Source organism: Impatiens glandulifera, chromosome 1, assembly GCF_907164915.1.
Source record: "Impatiens glandulifera chromosome 1, dImpGla2.1, whole genome shotgun sequence".
Classification (NCBI taxonomy): domain Eukaryota; kingdom Viridiplantae; phylum Streptophyta; class Magnoliopsida; order Ericales; family Balsaminaceae; genus Impatiens; species Impatiens glandulifera.
The window spans coordinates 157,667,431-157,677,077 of NC_061862.1; positions in this window are offsets into that span (position 1 = coordinate 157,667,431).

Below are 9,647 nucleotides of genomic sequence, written 5' to 3' on the forward strand. Positions count from 1 at the left end.
AATCCTTAAATAAAATAAAGCATAACTAAGACATTAAACAAAAGACATGAAGAGTCTCATTACTAGATAAGATCAAGAGTCTTGGACAATCCAAGAGACTCTCTTTAACAACTAAAGACTCCTTAATTATTATTATTATTACTTTAATTTCTAACACTCCCCCTTAAAGTGATGCCCGATGAACTAGTCCCAACTTAGATCGTAGATTTTCGAACGGACCTTTAGGAAGTGCTTTTGTGAAGATATCAGCAACCTTTCCATACCAAGCACGCGGGGCTTGCTTTAATCCATATAGTGTCTTCTTAAGTCTACAGACCAATTGGGAACTATCAGTCTTCTCGAATCCAGGTGGTTGTTCCATATATACTGGACGATCAAGTTCTCCGTAGAGAAATGCATTCTTGACATCCAATTGCCGCAACTTCCATCGAGAACTAGCTGCTAAGGCCAACACAGTGCGAATTGACGTCATCTTCGCAACTGGGTTAAATGTCTCCTCGTAATCTTCTCCATACTTCTGTGAGAATCCTCGAGCAACCAATCTAGCTTTGTATCGATCTATGCTTCCATCAGTCTTTCGCTTGATTCGATACACCCACTTACATGTGACTGCTTGAGTATCAGGAGGCTTCGGAACACCGTCTCATGTCTCATTCTTCTTGAGAGCATGCATTTCCTCCTCCATTGCTGCCACCCATTCCTTGACATTTTTTGCTTCATTATAAGAAGTGGGTTCATCGTCGTCTATTGCGTTTGCCAAGAAACAAGAAAATGTTGTTACAAAATTATCATCCCTGAATCGACAGGGCCTTACAATGTTTCTTTTTGGTCGAGATTCCCTATTCTGTTGTTGACTTGATTCTTCCTGATGTGGATTTCCTGGTAACCTTTCACCTTTGGCTCCTTCATCGACTGAAGTATCTTGAGCTAAGTCAGGGCTCCCCCTGTCACTATTATTACTCTAAGAGCTTCCCGTAGACATGGGAATGGGAAGATTAGTCTGAACAGTTTCTTCAACATCCTTCATATAGTACGAAGAAATTTCGTCGAAAACAACATCTCTCGACATAGTGCATTTGTGAGTTGATGGATCCATACACCGCCACCCTTTCCTTTTTTGGTCATAGCCGACAAACACGCATTTGACTGCCTTCGCATCCAATTTAATCTTTCTCGAGTCTGGAATATGGACATAACAAGTAGATCCAAAAACTCGAAAATGTTTAACATTTGGCTTAAAACCAAAAAGCATCTCGAATGGAGATTTGAACTCATTTAGGCTAAACGGAACTCGATTGATGACATGAGCAGAACAACTCATGCCTTCTGCCCATAACTGCCTTGGTATATTCTTCATATGCAGCCAAGACTTACAAGACTCTATAAGGTGTCGAATCTTCCTTTCGGCTATCCCATTTTGTTGTGGGGTCTCAGGGCAGGAGAGTTATTTTTTTATACCATTTTGCCTACAAAACAATTCAAACTCTTTTGAGCAAAATTCCCCACCATTGTCTGTCCGCAATACTCAAATTTTCCTTTCCTGTTCTCCTTCTACCGTCTCCTTGAACTCGAGAAATTTAGAGAACACTTCAAACTTCTCTTTCACAAAGTACACCCAAGTGAACCTGGAGAAATCATCCACAAACAGCAACATATATTTACTTCCCGAGTATGAGGCAGTTCGAGTTGGTCCCATCAAGTCACTATGAACTTGATCCAAAGGACCCTTACTTCTCGATACAGAGTTGTCGAAAGGAAGTCGATGAGCCTTCCCATATTGACATCCTTCACACACACTGCCCTCCTCAATTCTCAGATCTTCAGGTAGACCTTCGACAAGTTTCTTTTGAGACATAACACTGAGCTTAGTCATATTGACATGCCCAAGTCTTGAATGCCATAGAAAGTATGTGATTTTGTCGTTCACCCTTTCTATGTACGAATTTGAAGCTGAAAGGACAAAGAGATCATTTATCCGAGTTCCAGTGTGGACCACATCCGCCTTGATTTCTTTCACGTTCCTTAAGAACTTCACATCATTTGGACCGAACAACACCAAATTTCCAACGTCTACAGTATTTGCAACCGAGAAAAGATTTTTCTGAATTCCTGGAACGTGGTAGACATTCTTTAGAGTAATAGATTCTCCTTTATTGCTTTCAATGACAACTGATCATTCCTTTTTAACTTCGTGAACCGAGTTATCTGCCGTGACAATGCCACCGCCCCCATTATGAACTCGACTCGACGAGAACACAGAATCATCTTTAGTAACATGATGTACGCACCCTAAATCGACGATCCACCTTTGATCGATCTCCTGTTTACCATGAGAAGCCTATGTTTTCTTTTCCTTCGAAGTCTTCACATCGACATGAAAAGCCTTGTCCCAGTCCTCCTCAACATGCTAGTTAGACTTTTCTCCGAAATTTGAACCAGCAAAATTTCCATTCAAATTTACTCGACAGTCTCTCTTGAAATGTCCAGTCTTGCCGCACCTGAAACACTTAAGGGATTTTTTAGGAATATTTGAAGAATCCTGAACTGTTTCTTCTTTCTTCAACTTTCCCTTTTTCCAGCTCGATTTCTTCACGAACAACGCGCTATTCGACTCCTTCTTTATACTCGTTCCAGCCATTTGTGCGGCCAACGACTCTTGAGATGACAAGAGATTTTCAAACTCCTCGAGTGAAGGTTGTTGAGCCCAACCTTGAATCGAGGTGATGAATGGTGTATATTCGGGTCGAAGTCCTCGAACAATATGCCTCTTTGTTCGAGCCTTTGAGATTTTCTCATCTGGGTTCAATAAAGAAATTTCTTAGCAAATATTCTTTACCTTAAGAAAGAACTCCGAGACAGATCTGATTTGCTTTGCGGCTGCCAACTCATTTTCAAGCATCTAAAGACGAGCCTCGTTCTTCTTATTGAAAAGACGATCAAGCGTTTCCCAGATCTCACGAGCAGATCCACAACCGATGATGTGCTCAAACAGATTGTGGGAGATTGACCTCTTCAACACAAATTATGCCTTCGCGTTGAGTCTCTTCCGCTTCTTCGATGCTTCCGCATTTTCAGCAACATCCTCAGGAGCTACATCATCATCGTCTACGACGATGTCCCACAAATCTTCCCCAACCAGGTACGATTCCATACAGGTTTTCCATATCCGGTAGTTTGACTGGTTTAATAACTCCAAACTGAGTCCAGTTACACGACCACCACTTTCCATATCGAATAACAACGATATCTTCTTCAACAATATTACCAAAGCTCTGATACCATGTAACGAAGTCACAATCAGGACTTCGATGATCGAACCGTGAAGAAATATATATGAAAGTGAATAGAAAATTTAGAGAATGAAAAACAAAACTGGAATGAGATTTTGTCTATTGAACTTTTTTTTTTGAAAGAAAATAACACGATTATAATCCTTAAATAAAGTAAACATAACTAAGACTCTTAAACTAAGAGACATGAAAAGTCTCATTTATTATATAAGATCAAGAGTCTTGGACAATCCAAGAGGCTCTTTAACAACCAAAGACTCCTTAATTATTATTATTATTATTTTAATTTCTAACATGCATTTCCTTTGACATAGAACTTATAATTTTTTTGTGGTCATTCACTTACTGTAGTGGTGACAATCGTATTACTTTTTTGTATTTATTATTTATTTTTATTAAAAGACTGGTTTCTTGGTGTTCTAATAAATGTTTACCTCTTTCCTTTTTGCAATGCCAGTCTATACTGATTAGCATGCATATGATTTGTTATATTAAATCTTTGTACCTTGAGAAGTTTGACCTATGACACTGTCTTGCCTACTGTAGAAAATTACAGGAATTTCTATTTAATGTTCCTACATTAGTGGTTAAATGTGATTTGGAAATAATTTATAAGTGTGAGAAGTTATAGTCATCTTTTGAGTTAAAAGTTAAATAATTGATCATGGTGGGCTAGTTGCTTTGCCCAATATGATTATAGTTAAAGGTTATTAGACTTGGATTCTAGTGGTCTATTGTGTAAAGGGAATGAAGAAACCGTTGATCATCTCTTCGGGAATTGTTCATCTGCCTCGAAATTTTTGATTAAATTTGCAAAAAATATGGAGATGACTAGATTCCCGGGAGACTATAAAGAAATTAAGGAGGTGGCTGTGAAGAAAACAAAGGGCACAAAATTTAAGTCAAAGATTTTCAAATGCGGATTCGGTTCAACAGTTTACAACATCAGGCGGGAGAGAAACGCGAGGGCATTCTCGAGGAATCGAAGAAGTCTAGAGTAGACCTGAGATGATATTGTAATTGACTAGAACGTGAACATCCAGACGTAGAGAAGATCCCCGAAAAACGAACAGAAATGAAACTTTAGCAGGAACTGGAGGTATCATATCAGGAAGTTACCAAAGACGCTATTTTTTTAACGAGATAAACGCAATTTAAATTTGTTTGTAATTTCGATGATTGTTTGTAATTCATTTATTTTTAGACCATAACGAACTTAATTTTTCTTAGGCTTGTCTAAGAAAATACAAAAACTCATTTGATTTTTTTCTCGATTTTAGGAATTTTTAATAAAAAAAACGACTTAACGTTATTTTATTTATAATTGTGTATTATATATAATGAGAAAGAAGCTCACAAATAAATTTAAAAGTTTTATGGGGAAGAATGTTAATTTTATCACTGAACTATAATGGAATATTCACGTATATCACTTAACTAATTTTTGTTCGCTCATACCACTGAAGTTGAGATTAATATTCATCTATATCACTACTCCACCAAACCTCTAACCCCGTTAAGTTTCTGTTAAATGAAACGATATATAGAATTGACATGTCATCTTTTTCAATTAATATATTGACATTTCATCTTTTTTAATTAATATGTATTATATATATTTTTATTTATTTAAAATTCTAAATAATAAAACATTTACAAAGTAATTACTAATTTCTCTCTCCTGCTCTAATTAACTAAACCCACCATTGTTCTTCTCCAATTTACTTAATCAATCAGATAGTTTTACCTTTCTAAAACATAGGTAAGTAAATGTTATCCTGATAATGCATTTTTATTGATAATCTAAACCCTAATCAATCAGATAAATTCATCTTTCTAAAATAGAATAATAATCCAGAAATATAGGAAAGAGAAACGAGAACAAATTCTGAAAAGATAAGGAAGCATATAGGAAGAGAACAAGAACAATAATCCAGAAATAAGTCTTCAACAGAAATAAGAAGATTTGTAAACTTCATTACTTGTCATCATTGTTCATTGTGAACTTTGTTTGAGACTAGTCGATGTAAGAAGAAAAAGTTGAGGTATAAGACTCGGTTAAATGTCAAAGTTCGTCGTGGTAGGGTTCTGAAGTCAAAATCTCATCTCACATTGCCCTCAATTCTCTCGCTAACTCGTCAGTCTTCCTTCCGTTCCGTTCCTTTATCTGATAATCAAATCCTTTGAAGAACAAGAATCAGATAAGAAGGTGGATTTGGTTAATTATGGTAGGAGAGGAAAAATATTAATAACTTTGTAAATGTTTTATTATTTAGAATTTTAAATAAATAAAAATATATATAATACATATTAATTAAAAAAGATGACATGTCAATATATTAATTAATAAATATGACATGTCAATTCCACATGTCGTCTCATTTAACGGAAACTTAACGGGGTTAGAGGTTTGGTGGAGTAGTCGTCTCATTTAACGGAAACTTAATGGGGTTAGAGGTTTTGTGGAGTAGTGACATAGATGAATATTAATCTCAACTTCAGTAGTATGAATGAACAAAAATTAGTTTAGTGATATACGTGAATATTCTATTATAGTACAGTGATAAAATTGACATTCTTCCCCAATTTTATGACATAGCCGACTTATATTTCTCTAGTATTATTTCTTAAGGAATTGGTGAGTGATCCTTGTTAACATAGGAACTGCTCGTAATTATTGTTTGGTATTTAATCAATAGTTATTTATAATATTATTTATTGTAAAATTACTTATATCTAATATGTTAATTTATAATATGGAAATGATCGTCTTCCATCTGGCCCGTTGGTTCTTCAAGATCTGATGATTGTGGTACTTTCCTTTCTGCTGCAGTCACACCCGATTCTAGCCATTTTCCAGCTTAAGGCTTGTTTGTTTCTTGTTTTTTCCTTTGCCAATTTTGGCTTTTTTATTTTTTATTATTTTTTTTTTCTACAAGATTACAAAGACGAAATCAACAAAACAAAATATATTTATTTATTTAACCTTTATATTTATTTCTTTAGAGTTTTTTATTTATTTATTTTGCGTCTGATATTTAATTAATTTGAGATCTAATTCAGCATTATTTCTTTGAACTAATTATTTTATTGGTAAATCACGTACAATTAGCCTGTTAAAATTGGCTTGAAATTTTTTCAAAACTATAAATTCAAATTATGTAAAATATAGTTGTCCACAAGTTTGTAATTTGTAATTTATTATAGTCATGTAAAGTGAACATTTTTTTTTGTCAGTCATGTTGGTGAGATCCTAAATAAATTATATATATTAAAATTATTTTTATTATATATATTTTTTTCAAACAAATATAATAATTGAAATTTAATTACAATTATATAATTTTTTCAAACATAAAAATTGAATTATAATTTAATGTCATTTCTAATAGAATTGAAATTTGAATTCCAATTATACCCTTATTGTTTTAATTTGTTTTAAACTGTTTTAAAACATAAATAAAATTTTGAAGATGCACATAAACATAAACATGAACCCAACAACAACAACAAAGGATGATAATGTTAATTTTTTACTATTTCTATTGTTGCATGCAGTACAAATGAAACTATTAGATAGCAGTCAACTTGCCTTGCAGTTGGAAAAATAAGATAGTAAATTCATCTCATATATGTGTCTCGTTCTTCTATTGATCTCATTCATATTGTGAGAGTTTGGAAGAGGGATACCACAACCGAGAGTTAAAAATGATAAAACATACATTTAAAAATGAAAGAGATAGAATAGACTTTCGAAAAAGCAAAGAACAAAGTATTTAAGATTTTAAGATATTTTATGGTCTCATTTGAAAATATTAATGTTTCTGTTGTAGTTAAACAAATATTTTTGTCAAACTAAATTTAGTTTTCAAGCGATTATGTATGAAAATGGATAATAGCAACAAAAAAATAATAAGTGTTTCCCGTATGACTTTGACTAACATTTATGTAATGTTGGGTTTTGTTTTTCTAATAATCTATGAAATATTCAATGATAGATTCTTCCATCTTCACCAATGTGTATTCACGTGTATGTGAATGTCTTGAAAATTAAGGTAATTTTTTCTAATCTTATTGGAAAGGACACCAAGAAGCTTATATTTATTATAGTCCTTAACTTCTTCTTTTTTGCATCTTTTACATTGTATATTAATCTTTTTTTCTTTCTATTGTTGTTTGAAGTGTAAAAGAAACCATTGAAAAACAGTCAACTTCCCTTGTAGTTGAAAAAATAAGAAAGTACAAGTTCATATTGAATTTTTAATTGATGTAGTATCAAACACTCTATGCTTATAAACTTAAATTGGTATTATCCTAGCTATCCTTTTTTTTTAAATGTTCTCTAATTACACTTTGTCATTCATTATAAATGAATTGAGGTTTCATTTTATAATAACCATGAATGATATTTTGGTTGATCAAAATGTACCTCAAAAAATATTTAAGTTTGAATTTATTGTGTATACATAATTGACCTCTAGTTTATATATTGATTTTTTTAAAGTTTCTCTTCCTGAAATGATTTTAACAATTTTATTTATTATTCTATTGTCATAATAAAATACGTCTTAATATTTAGGTCTTATTATTTCGCAAACTATTGACATTGTTATTGGACTAATTACATTTGACTTCTCTCATTATTGTATACATTATTTTAAAAATAATTCAACAATCTTAAATGAAACTAAGAAATAGTGTATGCATAATCCATTTTCTAAAAACTCTAATAATAAGAAATTATAAACATGACACCACACGACGTTTTTAGATTAAATCGAACCGTGACATTTTGGTCTCTTAAGCCGACTTTTACACTCAGCTACCTTGGTGTGGTATAGTTCGTAGTTACACTAATAGGCATTGAAATTAAGAAACACACTAATTTCTCTTAAGAAATTTTAATTAATTTATTCTCACATTTTCTTCATATAAACTTGTTGTTCAATATAGGTGGAACATGGGACCATTAGTCTCATAGTCAATATATAGCCTAGACACAAAACAATATACATCTACAATCATCATATTCATTGTTTTTATGTTTATTCAAACTATGTGGAGTTTGAATAATGTAAGAACATATAAGAGAACTTTTACGTACTTTTTGGATAAATTTTTCGAAAGACTGAAGTGGGGTTTGTATTTGTTTAACTATTTGGACCATGGCAGGCTGGCTAGGACCACATTTAGGATGGTGGGTGCCAAACATCAGCTTCAATCTCTTTATCTTTATTAATTGCAAAAATAATGTTGAATCTTCTTAAAATTTCATTGATAGATGAATGGAGCTTGGAGGAATTAATCTTTTGAATTTAGATACTAGAAATGGTAATGTCCACAATATTGTTATCCTTTAATTCATGTCTCCATCTTACCCATTTCAAAAGATCACTCAATCTCAATTTTATTCTTTTTTTTATCGACACAAATTTCAGTTTTCAGTTGAAAACGCTTTGATTTAAACCGGGAGCATGTTGGTAAGGTGTCATGCTAGTTCGTTTTAATTCAAAAAATAATAATTAAAAAAAAGTTGTGCACTGAATTTGTATCACCCGAGTTTTGTACAAATTACAAAACAAAATATTTAAGTATTTCTAGTTGTTTCTAAGATCAATTGTTGTTGATTGAAAGTAATTATAATTTATATTATTATGTATCTATACAACTCTGCATTCAGAAAAAAAAATATTGAATATGTATTTGATTAATTAATTTTCAAACATAAATAACATTGAAATGATCTATTTCAAATAAGTTAGGTTATTTCCTAAGAATATTCTGCATATTCCTTTTCAGCTTTTATTGACTAAAAATCCTGACCACATTTTTATATTGGTTTGAAAACACTTTTTAAAATTTATCTAATAAAAAAATATTTATTATATAATTCTAAGTTTTTCTTTAAATTAAAGTTCTGGACAATATTTTGAGATTTTATAAATTAGTACTTAATTCGATTTTATTTAAAATGTTTTTTTTAAAGTAAGAGTTAGATAATTTAATATTTAAAGAACAGAAATATAATTTAAAATATTAAAGAAAATAGATTATAATGTAAATTATAATAATATAAAATTATATTCTCTTTAAAAAGTAAAATATCTTTTTAAATTAAAAAATAATAAAAATAGTATAAAGAACTAAATTAACTTAAATATATTAGATGTTAGGGGTTGTATTTGACTAATAAAAAATCAAACTAATTGATCAATAAAAACTTGGTCTCAGCTTATTTTCAAGACCATATTTTTCTTTAGTGTGGATTGTGACCATTTCATTTAGTTATTTATTTTCTTTTTTTCAAATTACAGAAATAACTAACAGGTATATTAGAAAAATTATAAATATAATATA